This window comes from Amblyomma americanum, chromosome 1 (assembly GCF_052857255.1).
Source record: "Amblyomma americanum isolate KBUSLIRL-KWMA chromosome 1, ASM5285725v1, whole genome shotgun sequence".
Taxonomy (NCBI): domain Eukaryota; kingdom Metazoa; phylum Arthropoda; class Arachnida; order Ixodida; family Ixodidae; genus Amblyomma; species Amblyomma americanum.
The window spans coordinates 354,867,573-354,892,858 of record NC_135497.1 but is presented as its reverse complement, the minus strand read 5'-3'; the positions used below and the strand labels follow the sequence as shown (position 1 = coordinate 354,892,858).

At 45.3% G+C, this 25,286-nt stretch overlaps 1 protein-coding gene and 1 long non-coding RNA gene across 2 annotated transcripts in view; one reads left to right on the top strand and one right to left on the bottom strand.

The window, feature by feature from the left end:
- LOC144115586 (uncharacterized) overlaps nucleotides 1-25,286 on the bottom strand; it is a 57,842-nt gene that overhangs the window by 9,309 nt on the left and 23,247 nt on the right. The gene's annotated exons all lie outside the window — the stretch shown is intronic.
- On the top strand, nucleotides 17,893-23,600 carry LOC144100557 (uncharacterized). The gene is made up of 3 exons (XR_013307732.1): nucleotides 17,893-18,110; nucleotides 21,656-21,762; nucleotides 21,892-23,600. It is a non-coding gene; the product is annotated as an uncharacterized LOC144100557 (long non-coding RNA).

Sequence of the window (25,286 nt, the reverse complement as noted above, 5' to 3'; positions counted from 1 at the left end):
TGAGCCACACCCGAATACTCGATCCTGTGCTTCCTTGCTATCGCTCCCCTTTATAATTCTCCTCGATATCATTTCCCTTTCTCCTCCGCCGGCTGCAGCTCGGGTGGTTAAGATATTAGATAGCAATTGCCACGGCCGGCAACATTATTTTCCTTCACTTTTGATGCGAAAGCTTCACTATGCTACCTCGTAACGATTTCGCGGTGCTTACGGTTTTGACCTTCAAGTGGGCCAGAGGTCAGTCCTCTCACGGCGTGGTTCGAGCGTCCACCGATATATGTGAGACAGTTGCTGCGCCATTTCCTTTCCTCAAAACCAATTTTAGAAACTAACCTTGAAAGTAAAAATTGAAATTTGGTTTTTTGAGAAAGGAAATGGCGCAATATCTGTCTTTCATATCGGCTGACACCTGAACCGCGCCGTAAGGGGAAAATGGAGGGAGTGAAAAAAAAGAAGAAAAAGGTGCCGTAGTGGAGGGTTCTGGAATAATTTAGACCACCTGGGGATGTTTAGCGTGCACTGACATCGCGCCCTATCCACTGAGCCAATGCGGCGGGTTCCCTTCGTGGGTGCGGAGCCCACTTCGGAAAGTATTTTATTTACGAAACTTAATTTTTCTTTTTCTGATTACGTCACGTGGTTTTTCCAAACCTCTGGGGAGGACAACGCCTGATTTTCCTCCTTATGAGCTGCTATGCTTTCGCAAAAATGAAAATATGCTGCCTTCTACTTACGAACGGCGCTGATCATTTTACCTAGGCTGCTTGCACACATGTGTTTCCTGCATTTATACACAAGTATGGTGACAGGTTGCTCAGCGTACAAATTATTGAATAATACCATTTAAACGTGTAACCATTTTCGGGATGCGCTTGTATAGGAATTGTACCTGCATGCACGTGACTTTCTGGCGCCCTAGTTCACTGCCTTTTTCTGCATGTGTGTGTGTGTGTGTTGGGCTGAGTGTGTGGGTGTGCGCGCGCGCGCCACGGTACAGTCCATTGCATGCAGTGGCGCAAAAACGCGGAGCTCCCACTTGGCTTGTCGCAAGTTTGGCTTGGTTAGGAGGGCGAGGGCCGGCTCAGGATGTGAAGCTTTTAAGTTCCATGGCTGATCACCGGCCTGTCTTATGACGTAGGGATAATGTAAACAGGAAATTCGAGAATGTAACATGCAACCAGATCCCTCGGATTTTTTTTTTCATCACATTACTCCGCTTGAACATGTCCAGATATCGAGAACCACACGCTCGAGACAACACAGGCTTTTTGCGCGCGTGGTTTTCTTCCACCGGCCTTGAGGAAACGCGCGCGCCCATTTTCATACGACAGTAATTCATGTCCCCATAAAAAAAAGACATGCTATGCTTGATGAATCGTTTATCTTCAAGACAGTCACGTTTCCATGCCCGCCCCCCAAGTCGCCACGTGCTCGTCGGCCATGGCGGCCTCGTCGACGGCGACGTGCGCAAGCAGTCATATCGGAAAAGAGCGGGCTTTCTGCGCACCTATTCGCTCGCGTCAGCCGCCGCCTCATCAACCGTCGCCGGACGACGTGCGAAAATTATCTGGTAGGTCCACATTGGTGGCGGCGCTCACCATCGGGTGAAAATCGCCGGCCTCACGCCGTAAAAACGCCTCATGCATCCCGGCATTAAACGCTGTGGCTGAGCGGGGTTAAGATACTAGATTACGATACCTGGTGACATGACCAAGCGCCGTCACATGTCCGAGATGGGAGGTGCACTAGCGGGTGGCTGTTGGCTGGTTATACGGTCGAGTGCTCATTGCTCGCCGGGCTAAATGTTACGTCATGAGACCATGCGAAATAGCCTGAAATTTCGAATACAAAATATGCAGAGGACACCAAGCCGCAGAAAAGACCTGTTAATGCTATAGCATCATACCAACAAGGCGGAGCTAAGTGTTCCCCAAATTTCTTAATTTCAGCGCGATTTCTTTTCTTTGTTCAAAAGTACTGCTCATAGTGCTGCCGCAATGAGGAGTTGTGTAGTCAAGTCATCAATGTTGTACTTTGCGATCGTTATGGAGCGCTTGGATTTTGATGCAGGCGAAATGCTAGTGGTCCGTGTACTGTTCGATTTCAGTGCATGTTAAAGAACCTCAGCTGGTCGAAATTATTCCGGAGCCCTCCCCTACGGCACCTCTTTCTTCCTTTCTTCTTTCACTCCCCCCTTTATCCCTTCCCTTACGGCTCGGTTCAGGTGTCCGCCGATATGCGAGACAGATACTGCGCCATTTCCTTTCCCCAAAACACCAAAGCGTGCTTGTGGCCTCGAGCGCGTTTGGTTCGCAACCTAGTGGTTGTGTCGAATTCTGCCTAAGCCTCTTATCTTCTTTAATCGAAACGATGACCCCACACTGAATTTCCGTGACAATCCTTCCACACAAACCAAATTCACAGTGATTGCACACGCATGTAAGCTCTACGCCTGTCATGCTGTAGGAATTAAAAAAAAGTTACCAACAAGCTCTACAGACCGCCCTGAATTGTGTAATCAGGACATGCAAACAAACACAAAACGTAACATGGACCGAGGTGCTTAAAGAAATGGCTTGGGAAGGTTGTTACTTACCGTTTTGGCAACGACTCTCTCGACCAGGTGGTACATCAAAACTTCAGCAGAAGAAAGTCAATGGACGCAGGGAACTGGCTAACCAGATGCAGCTGATGACAGACAGTAGCGAGACAGCCAGGTCCTGAGGAGCTTAAAGGATGCGGGAGACGAGGGCAAGGTGTATGGGGGGCGATGGCGGTTACATGGAACTGGCTAAGGGAAAATCTTCCTTCATTGGCACCGCCGAAGATGCAAGGGATCTAAATCTAGCTCAGAACGATCTCCCATGGCTCCGGACCCTGGTTTTAAAGACCTAGAAACCCGGCCCACCTCTTGCATCGCCCAATCAACAGCAAACTAACCCATCATTGGTTTACAAACTTCATGGCACGCCCTCCAATTTCGGCAAGGTTCAAACCCTCTCCCTGAAATACACAGCACATCTAAATTGCTATAAGAAAATGTAATTCCGGGAATGAACCCTCGAAATGCTTGGGCCAACAGGTTTACGTGCCACGCCCCATTCTTCCACAGTATTACTCAAACTCTCTCCCTTAAAAGGTAAAAAGAGAAACATATGAAAAAACTTCAAAACATTCCCATGCGGCTCCCAGCTTTACGCCAATTACCGATATTCAACCGATCGCTACCGCTGCGAGTAGTAGACTACTCGTCTTCGGGACGACTGTTGACAGGCGTCCCCGCAAAATCTGGAAAGAGGCGCCAGCCTGTCGTTGCTGCCTCTGAACACGCTTCAGCGTTTCGTTAAGCAGGCCCGCTTCTCGGGACCCGTTGGTATGCCCCATCCTCTGACTTCGACGCCATCGCGGCTTGGACGCGGGGTCTGCTTGCCGCGTCCGCGCTGACCATGCGCTATGCTACGCTATCACTGCGGTGGTTTCCTTAGACGGGCGAAGGGGGGCGGGCGGTTTCGGGAAAACGTCTTGGCTCCTTTCCTCTGGCTCGGTCTTTGCCTTCGCCGGTCTACGCCCGCTTGCCTCGCCATGCACGCTTCCTGCTGACGGGGATTAACAGGGAAATCGCCGCATCTCGGCGCCGGGTTGTCGACAAACCCTCGGATGGTTCGAACCTCGGCTTTTTAAGCCCTCGTGTTGAAGACATCCGGGTCAGTGGCTGCAAACCATGGATGTAAGAAGCGGGAAGTGTCCCCAGGGAGCGATTAACATTCTTACCTGTCTGTTGGATGTGCCACGACTCAAGTAGAAGCCTCCTGTGCGGGTTAGCTTCGGTTTCCAGTACATTAGTGCCGTCAACGTCCATTCGGTGGTCACATGCCTCGCAGTGTTCGGCCGCAGCGCTGCGGTCACGGTTCATTTGTCGGACGTCCGCTTTGTGTTGCCTCATTATTTCGGCGAAGTTCTTCGTTTCCCCTATGTACGATTCCGGGAAGACCGAGCAGGACATTTGGTATACAACCTCTTGGGCCCTTTCTTTTGGGTGGCGGCCGTTTGGGGGGGGGGGGGAGAAGGCGTCCGATGGTGGTAGTCGTAAAGCCACTCAATAGACTGTGCGTTGTTAGCACCCTTCTTTACCGAGAATGCGTGCCAGCGTCTCGCTCACGCCTTTCACGTATGGAATGCAAAACGTTTCCACTTCTGGCGTGTGTTTCTTCCATGCACATGCACATGTGTTCGCCCCGGCTAAACCATTCTTATTTTCTGAGAATTGAAAATTGTCCACCCACCCCTTCCACCAATGCAGACACCTTTGCTGCGCCTTCGAAGCTGATTTCCCGGACTTGGCCGAATCACCTTTGACTAGGGAACAGTAACACCGTTAGTGCGTGCCTTTCAGTGTCACTTTGTACAGCGCCCAGAAAAAAGCCTAAGCCTGTCCTAGCACAGAAATCCTTCAGTGGTTTTGAAAGCCGCAGTCGTGATAACGTTTGCCGTAAATGAGAGGTTTTTTTTTTAGTTTTAAATGTCTTTCATTGTGCCGCAGCCAAATTTGCGTTGGTTTTTGTCTTTTGCTAACCGATAGTAGGTCTGTGTATTTTCAAACAACTATATTGACGGGATCATAGCATGCAGCGTGCCCTTGCCATCCGCACTTTCGTACGCGCTGTTTTTGTGAAGATGTTTAGGATCACCAAATAATTCTACACATGCTGGAAATATATCTTCCAGTCCTACAGCATCGCCATCGTGGAGAGACATGCTGAAGCGAAGACTACACCACACACATGCAGCACCAACTTCCTTTTATTACAAGAGTGCCGTATAGACATTAGGCTTTTCCATAAAAATCATGGGAGTCATGGACGATTAACAGAAAATCAACAGCTCAGCAGATACAAATCAACATAAAGACAAACTTTCGGTTAAAGTTATGCACACATGAGAAGACCCGTAACCGTCACAGCTAAGTACACTTAGCCTGTGAATATGCAGCATTAATAAGACAAAAAGAAATAGTTACGAACAATAAACGACTCAAACAAAGCATGCTCCTAGCAAACGCCCGAGAAGATGCCCGGCGCGCCAAAGAAAAGCGCGGTGATAAAGTAGAAGCTTCAAGGCACAGCCGTGCCATAAGACTAAGAGAAACGCGCAATAACAAATACCAAGCCCAAATAATGCATAAAATAGAACCGAAGCGGAAAACGTAAGAACCAAAAAACGTTACTGGTTACATGTCTTTCTGGTCGGTGCTTACGGTTTAGTATACGCGTACATTCCTACTAAATCTGAAAGAAGCGAAAAACGCTTTCTTTTATTGGTTTCCTTTCCAGTACCCACCTGTGATCAAAACGGTTACTATGAACTATTTCAATATATTTAAATGGCTTGCTTGCTGATGCTAACTGGAGATGTAATTCTTCCCCAAGGGCCTACCACCCGCTCCGAGTCTTCACTCTTACAGATGAAATCATTTCAACTGCAACAGGTAATTTTAGTCGGCTCTTGATCAAATAAAATTCACGTCGTGATAACATAGTTTTACTTGACTCTCTTAGTCGAAACATTCCTGCAAGAAACTCAAATATACTTAAAGCTCTAATAATTTGTTTTTCCCTTTTTCCGCTGAACACATTCAGGTTGTCAGGGCTCAGATGCAACCACGTCCTAATGAACTACGCTCAGTAATAGGTAAATTATAGAACTTTAAAATAAGAAAAATGTCACCGCTACGTCAGCAGTTCATTTCGATAGCATCATACGTGACAACTCATCCGCGAATCGTTCAGCTCGAAAAGAAACTAACTTCGCTTGCTTCGTTTTCAGCCTCGTCAAAACTAGATTTACAACAAGCCTCGTTACACCTAGCCTCGTTACAACTAGGAATACAGCATATATATCTATCGTTCATAAGGATCAGGGAATTAAGGTACGTTGTTAGGAGAGCGTGAGGGGCGATGGCCGCTCAGACCATCCGCTTCTTTTTTTTCACCACCGCCAGCAGCATGCTCTATCAATGCAGCTCTAATCATTCATGCTATAGATACGTTCTCACCTCAAGTCGTAGCCATGCCCGGTACGCGAATTTCTACAAATGCTTTCTTTGAGCTGTCCTTCGGGCTGTCTAAAATTATTCCATCGGCAGCTATAAGTGCGCAAGCACTAATCCGGAGGTTGAGAGCCTAGAAAAATCATCTCTTGCCTATGTATGTCCACTCCGTCCCGAGCACAGAAAAAAAGAGGCAGAAATGGCAATCACAAATATCCACGAATGGGAGTCGAACCCGCGGAGACGCGAACAAAGGCATTTTTTATTGCAGCACTGAGGCTTCAATTTTGGATTTCGACGTGGCCTCTTTGTATGTCTGAAATTTACTTGACCTGAAATAAAATAATCGAAAATGTTTTACGGCCGCGAGTGAGTTCCGAACCCGAGGCGGCGAGAACGCATACGTTTTGCTGGTTACTGCGTTAAGCGTGGCCCGCATGGAGCGTTTTTCCGGGCGATTCGCTGGCGTCGGCGGCAGCGGAGCGCTTTTTTGCCGCCGTCGACTGCCACACCGCCGCAGCCGAACATTCTGCGTCATAAAATACCAGTCTCTTGCGCTGTATTTTGGATATCGTCGTCTTCATCAGCTGCATCTATGCGCAACGGAACCGAACACTGAAACAGCACTGAAAACCGAAGTGCTAGCACTCCTAGTTGCAACTGGCGTAACCAGGCTAACTCGTCCGAAATTGATTTTGGTGGCACTGTCTACCTGTGCCATGCGCTGTGCTTTTAACCAGGCTGGTGGAATTCCTTAGTTTGGCGGAAGGCAGTAAAGAATCTTCTGCAGAAATTCTGATGTCTTTTTTGGGAAATTTTTGTCAGCGAGAGGAGAAACCCTTTGCCATGACTGACACATTAGCGGTTGTAAGTTTTTTTTTGTGACAGCCTGGAGGCAAGAGTGCGTCCATGACCTTTCCGGGCCGTTTTCGCAGAGGCGCCGACTATGTCGTGCAGCTCGTGCTTCGCACCATAGGGAACAGAAACATAGCGCATCCAAAAAGCAACCATGGACTGCGCTCCACGATTCGAGGAAAAGTAAAAGGAGAAAAAACAAGAAAGGCAGGCAAAGGCACAGCAGGAGATCCCTCCCCACTGTCCTTTTCTTCCACCCTGTTACCACCCTGCTACCGGCTGCCCGTGTAGCTCTTGAAAAAGAATTTCTCCGTACCTATGCACCTGCTCAAATCATCCTTGGCCCTTTCCGTTACCGCCTCTCCACGTTCTTCATCCGTTTGATGCTGCGTGTTGTGCGTCTTGTTCCCGTAGCCTTTTTGGGAGGAACAGTGCTGAAAATTGTGCCCTAAGGGTAGGGTGGAATTCAAGCAAGTTTTGGTTAAGACGATTCCCAATTCTTGCATATTTGTTTTAAAATCAGCGACAATAGCAATGACACATCGCTTTGAGCATGCGGCTCGAGGACGGTGTGTGATTCGTTCCGCAGTGTCGCCGTGTACCCACTGATTTCCAATGGGTAGAAGTTTTCTCGAAGCCTAGCGCTTGGTTTCTTTGGGTTGAAGTGCTCGGAAAATGGTCTTCCACCAAACATTGTGTTGAAGAAAACACTTCAACCCATTGCGCTTCGTGCGAGGTTGCCTGTGCGCCATTAAAACTCATCATCAGCAAAAGAAAACATTTCTAGGCAATGGATACCCAAGATTCTTCACTCGATGTATCATCTAAAACTCAAAAGGATGCAACGAAAACAACTCGATATGCTTATGCTAAGGACACGCTGGTGGCAAAAACGCGTATGCAGTTAGTACGTAAAGGGTGTCTGCGAAACCTTGGCCAGTGTTCTCAGAAAGGAAGGGATGCAAACTACACACAAGCCGGACATCATTATCGGAGGCCTCCTGTGCCACTTCAAAGACAGTCATCCCACCCCAAAAAAGGCCTAGAGGCGCCAACTCGAATGGCCCTTCCTGGGCGTACGCGCTCAGCGTCCGCGCTCTTAGCGTAAGCCGAAACCGGTCTGCGCATGCGCACTGCAGGAGACGCCAGCAAGCCTAGGTGAGGCGTCCGTGCTAGATGTCGGCATCAGCGCGCGGGCGCTCGTGTACGCGTTGGAAGGGGGGTCCGGTTTATAACAATGGAAGGATCGCCGGGCTCTCGGTGGCTCTTTTCTTCATGGCTTGAAGCTATTTCAGGTTCCCCGAACTTTTCTTCGCGTTTAAGTTGTTCTTTCATCGCCCCCCAACCCCTTCTCTCCACGGCTTGAAATTCTCTCCGTCCGCTCGACAGGGGAAGGGAGCCAGCACCAGGAACATGGAGATGCATGGCACATTTAAAAGTCGCGGGATCGTTCCGTGGAAACGGCTCCCTCTTCTGACTCCCGCGGTTTGTGCGCTTAAAAAGCCGCGCTAACTCCCCGGGAGTCACACATCCTAGAAGTAGTAGTTTGCCAACAGCTTCAGAGGCAACAACAACTGACGAGAATACAAAAAGGAAGCTAAAAATGTTGCCGGCCCAGCGATTGCTATCTAATCCCTCAAGCACTGGAACTGCAACCGGTGGAATTAAAAGCAAAGAGAGAGGATAGCGAAAAGTAGATAGGAGAGCGGCAGAAAAAAAAAACGAGGGTAGGTTGGAACTTATGCAAAAAAAAATATATGTTCGCGCCACTCGTGCGAAAGTGCTTATGGGTATTGTTGCACATATTCGCAACACGGTAAATTCACTGCATATTCAGGGCCGCGAGCATGTAGCGTCCTGTCGCTAATGAATCGCGCTAGCGGCGCATTGCACAAACGGGTTGGGTGGAGCGCCGAGTCACCGTACTGGAGAAAACCAGTAATCTTTTAAACATCGTGTTATCCGACAATAACTTCTGCTCATTTCTTAGCAGATTTAAATTATAATCAAGAACATTTAACTAGAGTTTGACTCTTGATTGCTGCTCTGGGTAACGGCGTAGTTACTGGCTTGCCGAACTGATGGCACACTCTTCAGAATAGTTCCCAGCATGCCACTCTATGAAGTCTTCGTTAGCGGTTCATCCTTCACGTACATCTTTGACAGAATTGCCGAAACTAGCATCGATTACAGCAATGGTAAACCCCTTCTCGACGGCGAACGATCGAATCGTGAGAAGCACTTTACCAACCTAGACAAAAATGTGAACTACCACACTACTAATTGTTACATTGGACAAATAACCTACTGGCATAAAACGCAGCATCAGGTTTGCCGCCTCTTATGTGCAACACATGCAACATTCACTTCAACGCATCCTTGCTACACTTGCACCACATCGACAAAAGATTGGAACAGCTTTCTGCTATTGAGGCTAATAACATGAGTGTTGAAATGTAGACATTAAGACACGATTTTACAATTTTGAATGCACAGTGCAAGAACCATATACAAGTATCGGTGAGTGAGCTCTAAGTATGAGCGTCCGGGAATTACAAATTTCACTGCTTGAACGAAAGTACCTAGAAGCTTCATTGCTTTGCACTGTTATTGCGTACGCAATTCCACTATCACCTATGCCGGTGTGGTCACTGTACGCGCTTAATGAAAAATGTACCTGTCAAGCAAAAGAGTCTTCTTATAATTTCATCTATATACCTCATAGAAGGCACACGCTTTCTTGTAGCATTTTATGTAGCAGCCCATGGCCATAGCCTCCCTCCGATGGGGGCACTTTTGATAAAACTGCGCATTCGTACGGCAGGCTCAACCTCCCAAAGCAACCTACCAAAGCAGGGACACTGTAGCAGGGCACGGCCGGAATCGAGCCGCCTCCGCTACTCGAGCCCGGCCGCGAGCAGGGACGTGTGCCTTTCCAACGCACCGAGAGAGGGCGCCACACGTTTCATGAAAAAGCTGACGATGCATGATCAATAGTGAAATAGCGCAGGAAGACTTTTACGCCATTGAAATGTAAAATACCTTATACTTCCTTAAAGATAGGACATTACCCTACGTGAACCTGCTAGAGCTTGTCGATATATTTTAAAATAGGGCTGTAGTGAGCGATAAATTGAAGTCAAGTGGGGTATTTTTCAGGACCTCGCCATAGGCTCCATGCTGTCATAGATCATTGCTCATGGCAAACGCAATATGTAAGCTACATCGATGAAACTCGACTAAATGAAACTTTAAGATGCATTTAACATCTAGGCGAGAGAGCTAATTTCTAACTGTTATGCGCGACGAAATATCAATTTTTATTTTTCGTCGCCATTGAGTTACGCGCCGCCGCGCCGCCGGCTGTCGCGAGATGGCGCGACCGGTTTTTCGAGGCGCATGGTCCAGAATCCTGGGGATGTGAGCCCTTGTTTTATTTGCTCAGACTATTGTTGAAGCTCCAGTTTCACAGCACCAAAGGCGAATCTTCAAATTTCTTCATGTCGTGCAGAAACTGCCGGTTCTTTTTAACTCTTTACCGTCACATAACCAACTAATCTGTTCTGACTCATCTTTCCTTCTGCACTAGCCGCACAAGTACTGCTGTGCCTCAGTTAGCTCATGCCACTGCATTTCAAGATTGATTTTTGTTTTTGCCAGTAAAGGCTGGAATGGCCTTCCACCTCACAAGGCTTACTAGCCTCTTGTCCTTTTAGCTGGTCACTGCAGAAATCCACCCAGTAAATGATGATGTTCTTCCACTGATCAAAGTGATTTCCCCAAGGTAGAGAATATTTGCAACAAGGGAGTAAATACTCATTAATGTCCACCCAAGTGCAGTCATAAGGTCACAAAGAAGAGGTACAAAGCTTTTCTTTGTAGCTGTATGGCTGTGCTTGGATGCTAATGGTTGATTACTTCTACACACAGCTGACCACTCATGTATTGTCATTTAGTACTATTTAGGTATAATAAATGCTAAAATAAATTGTTCTAATGAAGTGCTTAGTCGCTTGCTGAGCTTGGCAAGCCAATGCAATGTTCTCTTACGTGAAAGAATTTTCCTCACAATCTATTTCAAGTAATATTGGGGCACATTTACACAACACTTTTGTCGGATGGCATACAGTTGCATTTACGCTAACTTGCACACTGTGCACAAGCTATAGTTCTAGCCAACTGAACCTGTGCACTCAAAAGCTAAGCATGCATTATTGTGCCTATCTGTGTCAGATTTCTCTTGTTTTCTCTCTTATCGTCTCTTCAGCTAAGCAACACACCGCCTTCATAACATGGCTCAGTGAGAATGCTACGAATGCATATTTATGCATGTGACTTTTATATATTCAGGATATTGTTAACAAGGCTGTTGGTTCATCTTGAACACAAAAGCCGTCAACTTCAATTTGCAGCAAGGAAACACCAGTAAAGACAGAAGTCATCACTGCTTTTCTGTTTTTTTTTTCGGCTTTCTTCGGCCTAGCTTCAAATTGGTCTTTTCCAAGTTTCTGATGCCTATCCATGCCTCAATTAATTTTTTTCTTTGAAAACCAGACTGGCAGTGAAATAGGTATATTTTGCTGAAAATGTTGACAGTCGGCAACTAATAGCACACTCTTTTTAAAATTCAACACATGTTGAGTTGTATAAGCATCAGTTAACAGTAAGCAATGCTCACTTTTGCTAGCTAGATTGTGAACTGATCACCTTTACATTCAATCAGTCTACATTTTACTAATGAGTGAAAATAACTCTTAAACATTGCTTTAAAGTTGTATCAGAGAACATACGCATATATGCCTGTCACATACTTAAATGGCTCAATTTTTATTTCATTTTATTGTGCAACATCATAGACCTCATACTGGAAACCCAAGTTTACAAATTCTTCTTGAGATGTTGGTGTTTGCTCGAGATAAGCAGATTATAGGGTCATTGTATCCTGTTTCCCTGACTGTACAAAGTATTCTTTCCCAGCCTAAGCCAGGAGCCATTGCAATGTAACCCTCCAAATTGGTTCTTGCATTTCCTCTACCTGTAATCCACTTTACTGGCTCCCACATCTCATTATGTTTATAGTAATAGAAAGACATGTGTAGACTTTTATGCAATACAAAGGCACCCACATTGTTCTCCACTCACAGCGACATTTGAGAATACTTTGGAGTTGAACAGAGTATATGCCAGCTTATTTTGTACATGGCAACAATGACATGGCCTTCAGCAGAACTTCCCATACTTGTTTTGAATGCTGTAGTCTGACTTGTGCAACGGCAATATCACCTCATGAAGGTATGCTAAAGGACTACCTGATGGCCCGCTGTCTCTGTGGAGAACAAAGCGCCTTGCACTACAACCAAGTGATGCATGTCTAAGCCCCTTTGCAGCCGCACAGTGCTATTCCTATTTTGGCTTTAATAATGGACTGATAAACAACAAAAATAAGTCACTATTGTTACATTGCCACTGTTCTGTAAAATGTAGAACTGCTTTAATTAGAACTGATTTTACCTGTTCCAAACAACTGGAAAAGTAATAATTTCTCATGTGCATTTGCATTTGTGTTTGACAGCTGTGTGCTAAAATGTGAATTTTTAATGCATACACAATTCAGACACACACACAACTTATATATTGAGTAGATAAGCATGTCTTTTGCATTAGCAGTCAGCTGGCTGTAGGTAGTTGGGGGTGGGGGTGGGGGTTACATATTAAAATGACAACAACTGTGCAAAAGACAGGCCAACAGTCGGCCGATTCGGTCTGCCAAAACCATGTCATCGTGATGTCTGGCTCTATGTCACACTGCGTCGACGAAAACAGTCGGCCGACTGCCGGCGTCGGCGCCACGTCTCCCACAAGGCGGCAGTTTCCGATGGTTCGCCAACCCCCATGTCACACTAGCGAGACGTGTGAGACCTCCCGCCGACTTGGCCCTTTCTCGTCCTCACTCTTCTTTTGTCATTTCCTGCTATGCGAAATTCATGGGCCGGGTCGCTTCATTTTTAACTCTATTAAATAAATCCCACCATAGTAAAACAAACTATTAACACTCATGATTATATGAACCTATATTGAGTGCAGCCCAGTACTGAGCGGCACTTATTGCTGGGTCAGAAAGGCATGGCTCGAAAAATAAATCCAGTCGCTCGCGGGTAAACAAGACGGGAGAGTTTATTTAAAACTAAAATAAGAAAAAGAAAAATTCGCGACCACGCGGATTCGAACTAGGAACCTCTGCAATGCGAAGCTACTGCTATACCCACGACACCATGGAGAACAGAGCACTTCGTTGTTTTCAGAGGTGCTGATAAGAAACACTGAGCAGTGTGACGCGACAGATGTAAAAAGCAGGCGACCCATGTGCGAAAACTCGGCCGGCGCGCTGCACCGGTCGCTGCTTGCGAATTGCAGCCCCACTGCAAGCAGGGACACACAGAGCAGCAACCATCGCTGCGCCGCTCGACTCAAGCACTCGAGCTCAAAGCGTACGCTTTGCCACTCACTCGCAGCGGTATGATTACTGCTTGGCTTGGTGTTTGAAGTTCTCACCATAAAAGACAAAATAGAAATATTATCAGAAAGACCGCCTGCTATATACGAGCAGCGACAAAGCATGCTTGCGCTAGTAGCGAGATTTCGGCAACGGCACCGCCTGCGGTCGCGCCAGGCGACGAACTGCGCTGCTGCCTGGCGCAGCACACGACGCTTCGCGAGTAGCTTGCGCTCTAATATCTCTTAATATCGCTTTGCTGTTAACAGTATAATCTTACCATAAACTAAAATTATGGTCAATTTCCGCGACACCTTCGGCTGCGGAGCCGGCGGACCGCTGCGGGCGACAGGCGAGCCGGACCGCAACGGCGGGCCAGCGGCAGCTTGCGAGGTGATTCTGGCGAGAAATTTTGCTCGTATCAGAGTTGTTGCTTTTACCAGCAACTCGGTGTTGATCAACGATCCTCAGGAATGATACATTTGGCACATTTCTGTCTCAGCGTTTATTGCTTACGTCAAAAACAATCTTAAGTTGATTTTTATTACGGCGGCGGACGGATCCACACTGTAAAAAAATTCCGTACCTATAACGTAGACTATGTACGTTTTAAATACAGAACCACTTCTGCTTTCAATGAAACGTAGGGAATGACCGTATATTCAGTCCAGTATTGAAGGAAACGTCCGTGTTCCTCTGTAGTCGTTGCAGGGAAAAATACTAAACATTCAATTTAAGGGATCAAAACTTAACACGACAGGACGGTTGACCCCATCGACTATGTGCTGCACCAACCGCACTAATAACTTGCTTAAAGGCAGCAAAAACAGAAGATGCTTATGATGTGACGCCACTTTTACACGAACTGCTGGCCCGCGGACTATAGGCATCACATGACGTCCGATTTTTTATTTGTCTGGTTTACTCTTAGCCAACAATGTCCGCAAACTAGCATGGCGAACGACCGTGAGCATGTCTAATGTGATTAACACAATGAAGAGCCGAGGAAGGGTGATAACGCATTACGTTGATTCAAGGTTGAGTGATTGGTACAAATTGTGAGCAACGTTAAATAACAAAGGCCTTAATTTGCTATAATGTTAAAAGCTGACTTGATGAAAAAAATTTTCGCTACATTGCTAGCCACATGATAGAGTAACATTTAATAAAAATGTTACTGCAACATTTGCTTTCTGTGAGAAATGCTGCGTAATGAGGTCAACTGTTAGAAAACATTTAGACACAGACAATGGTTGGACAACTTCTCCAAAGTGAAACTGAACACCAGCTGAAAGTACATTGCAAACATGATGAAAGTGCACAAGTTGAAAGCTGAATTTCCATCTGGCATTTCGTAAGGAAATAAAAAACTGAGTAAACCAAAAGCATGGGCAAACAAATCTGTGAATGCAGTGCAATGTAGCAGTTACATCTTTGCTACACAACCATTAATCAAAAACACCAACTCCTTCATGGATAACAAAAGCACCAACACATTGCTCAATGCAATGTTTAATTTAGTAGGTACCTATTGCCGCCCATTCATGCCTGCTCTTCCTGCAGATAAATGAAACGCCACCGAAAAGCAGCGAGCAGCCATAATTGCTGCAGTGACAAGGAGGATGTGCACCATCGATGCTGTTCCCCCATCCTGAGTAGGAAATAATAGCAGTTTTTTCTGGAAATACTCTGAAAGCACGAATTTTCTATCCATCGTTTACTTAGCTTCCACTGACACGACCCATTGTGTACTCGGTACCTTTGACAAACAAGGGGCCAGCCGATAGGCACACAAGACTGTAGAACCTTGCTAACTTGCAAAAAATCAATGCACAGAAAGAAAAAGCTGACAAAAAAATGAGGAATTCCTTATTTGCCCTTTTTATACAATACTAAGAATGTCGCTAAGATATGGCATGAACATTGTTTTTTTCTGTTCACTTACAAACTTTCCAGCCTGTGCTAGCATATTACTGTGATGTAAATAATGAAGCATGCCAGCACTGTACAATATGCTGTAACACTTATGAAATACTCCCCTTCAAGGCTACCGCATGCCTCTTACATGGGGTAAAGTTTAAATCTGCCAAACTAGCTAGTCTGCAAGATGAGACTCCAAGCCTCTGACATCTGGCGATGTGTACCTCCCATGTAATAGAGTGGTTGGAAATGCTCCTTTTTGATGGCATTTCAGTTGCTGGGTGTGGAAGGACCAGATATGAAGGGCAACAACTAGACACCAACTTTTTAAGCAACATCACAATAAGCAATGTGCCTTAGCTTTCCTTCTGTCCAAAAAAAGTTTCATTTTCTATGTTCTGTGTTCACATAACTGCTTGCATTTGCACATTTTGGCTTGCTGAGAGGTGCTTTCCTCTGTTAAACTACAGTTTTAACTCTGGCCTCAGTCTTCTGCGCCTTCTTAATTTTTTGCTAGCGTTCACCTTAAGTCGCGTACAAACTCACGCAGATCTCCACTTTTCTACGTTTCCAGCTGTCACATCTTCTCTGCCTTCGTCATGTCCACCACTGCATCCAATGCCTTCAAGTCTGCTGTGTATAATCATTTTAATTATTCTGCCTACACATGTATTTATGTTAGTTGCTCTCCTCTCTTCGATGCCAATTGGCCCTGAGAGTAAATAAGTGAAATGGTAGTCTAATCTAGGAGTGAGCAATCACGCATTATGTTGAGTTTATTTTACCACGTTGGCCAGTAGAGAGTGGAAGGAAAAAAAGCTGCTAAGTGGAGCTCGACATGCCTCTCGACCCCTACACTGGAAAGCAGCAGACACCAAGGCATACGTAATCACTAACGACAACAGAACATGACAAGTGTGAAGTAATTCAGTAACGTTCATCGCATTTACCACAGTGCATACTCGCTGCTCAGTAATTTATTACCTCATTAGACATTCTTCAAAGAGAGTGTACAATTATGTGTTTTGTTTGAACATGGCACCACAGTACAATGACAATCATTAACCTTGTGCCAACACAACATAAAATAAACTTCTGCCCAGTAAATGCATTGCTTACAGTGCCACCACGGCACCTGTTTAGAAAATAAGCTCAAAATATTAGTGACATTAAATTTGAGCAGACGGTAATTCCCCCACCCCTCCCTAAAAAAAATGAAAAAGGGTGCTCTTCCAACGGCACGTTTGTACGCTGTAATATTTGCGAGTCCAACTACGTGTGAAATTCCGATATAAATAATTAACGCCAAAGCATTCGGTTGAATGCGAGGCGCCAGGGCGCAGGCAAACAGTAATCGTCTTCGGGTATCCACTGGTGCCACGCCCTGAGGACCACTGCTCGGCGAATACCATTCATGGCCACGTTCACATCCAACAAGCTTGTCACAAACATCACACAGGTGATGATGCAGCAGCAGTTCATTGCTGTTGGCCAGTGCTGAATTTTTTGGCGTGGTAAACGGAATCATCCACCGAAACGCGCGTCGACTGTTACTCGCCAGATTCTTGCAGTCCCACGAGGGAGAGCAGCTTTTCCGTTGACTTCAAGTCCCCTCTTTCGTGCAGGGCCACTGGCATTGTAACGCACATTCTGCATGATCGTTTTACTACGCACCGATGCCGCACGGGACAGCGAGCTGTTGTATGTACACTCCAATGCAGCATTCCGGCCACACACATACACACACACATACTAAAGACACACAACGCGCAGGACGCACGCAGCGAACACGGAAGAACAAAAACCCATTCCAAAGCGCCTGTTCATTCAACTCCACACTGCGCTAACTGCGCACATGTTTCCGACTGCGGGCTCGGCTATAGCGCTTCGACTTCGCCATGGCTAGCCATGGCCAAGCTGCACTGCCCCAGGTGGTAATAACGTTCATGCAACGAATAGAAAAAACAATATATCAAACGATTCAGGTTGTCAGCTAAATAAGCTGCCCTAAAATTAAATACATCTTATATGTTTTTGCCGTTCTGCGCCTTTGCGACATCAGCGACGTGAGCTTGAGCGCGAATACGCGAATGGCGCTATGAATTTCCCGTGTAACTCCGTAAATTGCAAATGGCGTGGCTGCGCCGCTAACTTTGACATGCTTGCAGAGGTAGTCGGTGAGAACAGGTGGAAGTTCAATCGACGGGAATTGCTCAAGGAAAGTAAGCGGCACTGCATTTTTATTGTTTCTGTGCATTGCGAGTGACTTTGGCGGCAGCCATTCGGCAACGTCTCCGGTTTGGCGAACTTGTGAGAAGGTGAGCCTTTTGTTCTCAAATTTTGAAAGCGGTTTTTTGTTTGTATTGTAACCTTGCGTCTCGTCGCATGTTATGTTCACGATAACATCAGTACAACGTGCATGCGCTTTCTGTCTCTATTTAGAGTAACATTGGTCGATCACCGTAAACTTTTGGATTCGATTAAGCACGAACTGTCCATGTTGGTACTGCGTGTCGAATGTGCTTTGAGATGATTCTGAGCGGGAGATGGTGTTCTGATAATCTGTGTACTACCAGATATAGTCTAGAGATTTGAAACCATTTATCACACTGAAACAAAGTTGGAAAACTGTTTTGTGTTCATGCATCTGCTGTCCTTAAACTTGACTTTTCGGCAATCATTCGCATGGCTCCTTTGGATCTGGAAAATTGACTACTGTTGCTAGGGGTGCCTGGTAGCAGAGCTCCTGGGGACGCCCAGTGGGTCATTTGTTTGTCCAAGTGCCCAGTACCAAAGGTACCATTCCTGACATTTTTTCGCAGTCCGTTAACCTCATATTCCTTGCAAAGATTACAGTATGTAATCAGGTAGAAAAAAAATTGGTAACTTCTGCATATTTCAGAACAGTTCAGAGAAATGCACATGCAGCATCAGTATTCTCTCGGTAGAATTTCTGAGACCTGGATTAATTTCTTCTAGGACTGTGGCAAGCAGTAGGTCAACTGTACAAAAATTTATTTTCCTCTGGTGCAAAGTAAAGAGTGCAAACGTCATAAGACAAGTCTAGTCTGTTTCATCCTCACTGCATTTGGCCAAAGCATAATATGAAATGCTGTATGTTCTATGCCCTAGTTTCCTTTACTTTGAGCAGTAGATATTGACAGTGAATAGCAAGGCAACTCCACTCGCTGACGGTTTTGCCTTCGGCAGCAAAACAGGGAATACCTTACCCCATGTGTTATCTCGACAGACTCAAAACTGCGATGGACAGCTGCGTCCACAGCTGCTATCACCTCCAAAGTGCATGCGCTCGTAAGACACATAACTCTGGATTCCCATTAACATAGCCTTGCTCATTGCAGTTGCCGATAAACACCTCGTAAGTGGTACTATTATGCACTCTTTTCTTTGGCACTATGTATTAGCTTCTGTTCTCGCACTTTCTAGAAATAATGCATGCAGTTTTGAAGTGCGAAAAGGGAATTTACGTGTAACTATATTGTCATGTCAGTATGTTACAGCCAAATTGTACATTGATGTCAGTGCTGGTGGTTTCTTTTCATTATTTTAAGAGAATGTTATAATTTTACCTATATCAAATAATAGCCCTCACTAATTAGCTGATTTTGTCATGTCCAGTATTTTGATATGCTAAGCCACCAAAGCATGATTCAGAATGTTGTCAGAACTAAAGGCACTGAGTCTTTCGTGTCAGTAAAAAATGTGCTTTATACCCCTGTCACATGGCATTCCTCGAAGGCCTTTCCAGCAAAGGCACCATTTTTCACCAAAGAAGCGAAAGCTTAAAGGAGCAGCGATGCAGCTACACGGTGCAGCCCAAAGGTGAAAGTCGTTCAGGCTGAGCACCCGCTGCTATACTCGAGGTGGCTGAAGTGAGTGTTCTAAAATTAAAGTGGTGTATTCTGTTCATTCGTTGAGCTTTGAGAATTTTTTTATTCTGATTGCTTCCTTAAAAGTACTGCAACAGCTACTCTCATCAGCAGGAGCAGGTTTTGTAGGTGTATTGCCTTGGCCACCATGGGCGCTCGGTGTTGCCGCAACACTTTCACTGTCTTGAAATTTGAACATAAAACATAAACACCCGTACAAAAACCAAAGCCAGACACACCTTTCGTATTTGAAAAAAATGTTTTCAAACATTATTAGCTTATCTATTTTTTTTATTGCTTTTACTTTTTGACTTTGGATGGTACTGCGATCACAGCTTCTCGAATGCTGTGTCTTCGGGCTCCGAAGGTCTCGGTTGAGCGCCTTCGCCTCCAAGGCCCTTAGCGACAAAGGCGCAACATTTGTACCGGGTAGCTGCACTCCTTACGCCTTTGGATATGATTCTCCAAGGCCTTTGCGGTGCCCGTGTGACAGGGTATTAGTGTGGTATGGCTGCTTGAACACCTGTCCCTGGTATCTCACAAACTGAATAAGGAAGGGAAAAGCCTCAGGGTGCTTGCCGACGTTTCGACAAGAGTACTTGTCTTTGTCTGGCAAAGTGTTCATCATTGGTGGGGTTTAAATAAGGTTTTCACTTCGAGGCGAAAGGCCTGTTGTGTGGAACGAGGGTGCGATATGGGAAGGGCGTTACGATGGGTAGCGTGAACCTTGACCAGGCATGATAGCTGCTAAAGAAGATTAACCGGTTGACCTGCAAAACTGTGAAAACAAAAAAGCCCAATTCAGTAGAAACGAATCTCGGGGTATGGAGTGTGCAGAGTGGGCTTGAATGGCTTTATGTCCAGCCGCAACAGGTGGCTTGGTATGGCTGGATGCCTTTTCCTGAAAAACTAGGATAAAGGAATTAAGCAGCATGGCAGAATAAAATACCAGGGGGGGGGGGGCAAAATAATTTGAAGGAAAAAGAGAAAATGAGGGCAGGTTCGGAGAAAAGGCAAAAAGAAGGGGGAGGGGGAGGAGTATGGCAGCCAAGGTTCCGAGAAGTGATGTCAGGAGGTGCAGGGCGTAAGGTTAAAGTATAACGATAAATTAAAGAAAGCAGGAAAGGAGGTCGAAATTATGGGTTGGGACACCTCTGACCATGTGCAAGGCCTTTTCAAATAATTATGCCAATTCCGGAATGTACAGAGCTGGCCACATTTATTGCAAACATGTGAGCGCATGGCCGCACTTTTTAGAGGTCCACTGTGTGCGGCGCAGCCACTCATCGCTGCAAAATGGCGCAAGAGGAGATGCACCTGGATGTGATGCTTCGTGTCATGTTACACTTCGATGTGTGGCAATGTCAGACACAGTGGCCCAAAGAGCACAGCCATGTGCTCGCGTGTTCGCACTAAGAGTGGACAACCCTGTACTTGATTCTAAGTTTCCTCTGTATATGTTGACCCCAGACGAAAACAAGTTGTCGAAACGGCAAGCACCCTGAGATTTTTCCTTCCCTTGTTCACTTTTTGAGTGTCAAGAAACCATCTGCCTACTGTCTCTGTACCATGCACTCCACATCTTGTACGGTTATCTTTGTATGTATACACCAGTGATAAATCATGAAGGAAATCAAGGGATTTGTATTTGTATTGCTTAACACTTACTTTAAAGCTATATCATGAGGGTATAGTTGAAAATGTGCTACGGGGGCTTGGTTGTGTGTCGTGACTGGTTTCTCTTTATCAGGGCTACTTGACAGCCACCATGAAACGCAGGCTTTTGAAAAGTCGTTCCTCAAATAAAAGAGCGTTTCCACTGTTACAATGGAAATGTTATTTGCTAAAAACTTCAATCATTGCAGTTCAGGGATTGATATTTTTCAAATATTAACCTGAAGTTCAAAACCTGCAGAAGGAACTATGTAACTTCTTTCCTGCCTTAAAAACCCAGTACTTATTTGCCAGTTTCAGCAAGCAGAGGTCTGTTTCATGGCACATACTTTCCACTACCTTGCATGAAAATTGTGCAGTACAGGCCCACCATAAAACTAGGGGCATAGTATACTGCTTGTATGGAACTACTTTGGCGTTAGAGCATGCATAGCATGGTCTTAAAGTTATTCTTTTCATTTGCAACTGGTTCCTTAAAGGCCTATTCTGGCAAAAGGCATTTAGCAAAATTATCTTCCTCTGAATGCTTCTAAGGATAACTTTAGTTCTTTCAGGAAAATATATATTGACAATATCTCTTAAAGGCACGATTGTCCATATTAGCTCTTGTTACCTCACAGTATTTAGTTTTGTGCCTCCAGCATCACTGACTTGCATCATATGTTAAATAGAGTAGTAAAAAGCTCGCTGTTAGTTTAAACCACAACTCATGATGGGGCTGTGCACTTTTTGTTGTGTTACATGAAATATACTTATGTATGAAACAATTTCTTTCAGCTGCACCTCACATGATTCAAATTCCACCAGAAGAAAGGCTGCAGCACAACATTGCTCACCACCTGTTGCTTTCCCAGCACATAACATGCCATAACAGCACATAGCAGGTAAGATGTGAACAAAAACAGTGCACGTATATGTTCCATACATGCATTTTGTGTACTACCAACACTATGATATGATTAACAATGTCATGCAAGAGAGAGCACACAAATCATTTTTTGTATATATTGCAGCATGGTTATTTCAAGTTTTAAACTGGCCATTGAAACGACCCATTGTATCACCGCTGGTTACCCGGTGGCACTAGGGATCGAACTCCGCACCTCCTGCTTGCGAGGCAGATGCTCGGACCACTAGGCCACTCCTGCGGTCCCCCCACTGATGTTGCTTACACCAGGTGCTGTTAAAGCCCCGGTATGTATGTTAAATGCATTTTAGAAAACCATTCACTTCCAAAGTACCATTTCATCTTTATAGCAAAACCACAGTTCGTCTAGCTAGACAAACCTGCTGCATACAAGCCAGCAGAAGGGTTGCACGTACATGCTTCGTTAGGAAAACATAAAAATCAAGCAGAGCCTGCCCTTCATGGTGCATTATACCCTGATTTTGAGCAATGATCAAGATAGGCACATGGTCATTTCATTGAACATTTGCATGATACATTCGTAGAATCGAAAAGACAAGTACTATTGCAAAATCTTCAAACAGTGTTCATTCTCTGAGAAAACATCATGAAAAAAGTGTTGGATTAGTTATGGTGCACATTGTATGGGGAAAGGGGCTCCCACTTTGTGAAAGGCTTAAGGGCACAGGGTAAGCCCTATACTTCCCATGCATTTTAGGCCATGTTGAGGTACATGTTTCTCACTAACTAATAACAGTAGCCTAATAATGCATATATCATTGTTTGCCAAATTTTGTGCTCTTTTTACTGAAGTAGAATATTTGAAATGTGTTGAAAATTCGATTTTTAATAAAATTTTTTCCGGTAGTACACAAACCTGGCCTTTCTTTGCGCATTTCAAAATTCATAACAGAATAACTGCTCAGTGAAATTGCTTAATTCTAGTTCAGTAGTTGGCAACACTTATGTAGATGATTGCAAAAAAAAAATCAGCCGTCTGTCTTGAAAGGCATTGGAAATAATGGTACCTTTGTAAGAAAAAACACTGTTTTGAGATAATAGAGCGTAAAGAGAAAAAAGATGTGAAAAACCATTTTTTATTCGCAGAAACGCCTTCATAGTAATTGGTTTAATAGCCCCCTGCTTCGTAGTCACTGTCGCCGTCATTTTTTCGCTTTTCGGCTTGTCGTTCTGACTGTCGGGCCTCTTTTGTAAGCTGTCGTGTTGCTCGGCCCGCAAAGTACATGCGCTTATGGTCAGCTTCCCTCAGCCACTTGATGGTGTTGCTCCCTGGGTTCAATCCACACGCCTTCAAAACGTTGGCCCGTGCGATGCTACCATCATTAAATGAAAGAACAGCATCCAGTGTTGCCATCCGTAGGGTCCGAAGCCTAACAAACACATTCTTTGGCGCGCGTTCCCAAACAACATGGTTGAACGACTCATTTGCATTTTGAGTTCGCCCATGCAGGCACTTCTCTAGGAGCTCAGCCTTCGATAGCTCCCTATAAATGGGTTTGATAGCCTCCAAGACAGATGCAGGCAGACTCTCCTTGTGGAAAAATGGCTTGCCCTCTGACTGACTTCTGTTGAAGGCACACCACGTATCAGGTCCCTTTGGGCAAAGTCCATGGCATGGGTCATCGTCTGTGGCCGATAAGTGGAAGAAGGTTGCCCAAACGGCCTTTCGCATTTCATCCAGGTTTCCTACATTTCTTCTGATGGCCAAACCATAGTACGTCTGGAGCTTGTATATTACTGCATCAGTCAGTCGGCCTCGGCCCGAGAGGCTCTTTCCATCAGAGAGTTTTCCTGCTTTGTTTCCTTTTTTTAGCCTTCGTAACCTTGTGCCCATCCTTTTTTGCACGTGCCCTATGCACTCAACCTTGGATATTTCAACGGAATCACCATATGGCATTTGTGCCTTCACAGCCATAAAAGCCTTGCTGTCACCATCCCCAAGGTATTTGACGTATCGAACGCCGTGAAGCTCCTCACTCCTGCCGAAAATTTTCAGTGCTCCTGCGACTTCCATTTCACCGCTGGTGCCTTGGTAGTTGCTTTGGCACACCTCTCTATGAAGGGGGTCACTGTTTATACCCTTGATGCTGCACTTTGGACAACGTTTAGACAAAACCTCCACATCCAGCACTTTCCCAGAGTCTACACTGGTCGCAGAGACTATGCCGTTATTGGAAGTATGGCCTCGCTTCTGCCAGCTTCCATCAAGAGCAACTGCGATGTCTTTATCCCCCTCATTCAGCTGCACAGCTTCGTCAGCTGCCCTTTTCATCGACTCCTGAGCAGCAGCTTCGATGTGACCTAGAAGCTCTTGATTGTATTTCGCAAACTTTGTCGGCGGCTTAGGAAGGTTTAGCATAGCACAGAGTATATTTCCTGCAGCCATTCCCTTACCAATGAACCTCAAGCCATACACTAACCTGAGGTTGGCTTCATAGAGGCCAGAAGTAGTTTTCTTCTGCGTCTCAAATCGTTGTGCGGCACTACACACTTCACAGTTCAAACTGTAAACGCTTGCAACGCCTACCCGTTTTGTCAATATTTCGATGAGCTCAACACTTCCACCGCACTCTCTGCACACACAAATTTGTGTAATTGCGGCACAAATGCCGTCCATGTCCATTAAGGCATATTGGCTGCTGCTCTGTAGCACATCCTCTTCCTGAAAGCACAGAGAAAATCTTGAAAGCTTCGATGTCGAGGAGCTGACGCGTTCGGCGTTCGGGATCTCATTCGGTCGTGGACATCCTTTTGCTTTTTCACGATGAGGCTGACGAAGGCCGTCACGCCTGACGAAGGCCTTCTTTGCCCTGGGCATCTCAACTTATCAGCAGCAACCAACACCGGCACAATTTACAATACTGATCGAAAGGAATAGCACTCGGACGCAGCTGCATGAAGGTTGCAGAAACGTGGAAAAAACGTGCAAAGCGTCTCAGGACTGTCTTGGCTAAAAAAGAGGAGCTGTACAATAGTTGCCAGACAATTTTTATATGTAGCTGATTTTAGACAAGTTTTGAAATCAGGTGGTGGACTTTTTGGTTGAAAAAATTGACGTTAATCCTGAAAGGGGGCGTGGCCGCTCACTACTTGGTTTCGGAAAAAGCGTTTTTCAGCCGTAAATATGGCTTTCTGAGGAAAGTGCGATCATGGAACATGTGTAGAAAGAATTGAACTTCTAAAATTCCAAAAGAAAAAAAAAACGATTTTTTTTCTAATTTTACCTTACCCTGTGCCCTTAATTTTGGAATAACGACAGCGTTTAGGCTAGTTGGGTTACCATGTTTAGATAGCGGATGTGCTCAAAAAGACACTGGAAGTAAGTGCACTGTGTGGAAATCTCTTTCTGTATCCTTGTCTTTTTGAGCGCTTTCACGATCTAAACTTAATTTTGCAAGAGAGCAAGGAAAATGAAATATCTAAATTCTGATAATTAAGGATAAAAGATCATGTTTCATTGTGTTGCTTAAAGTGTACATT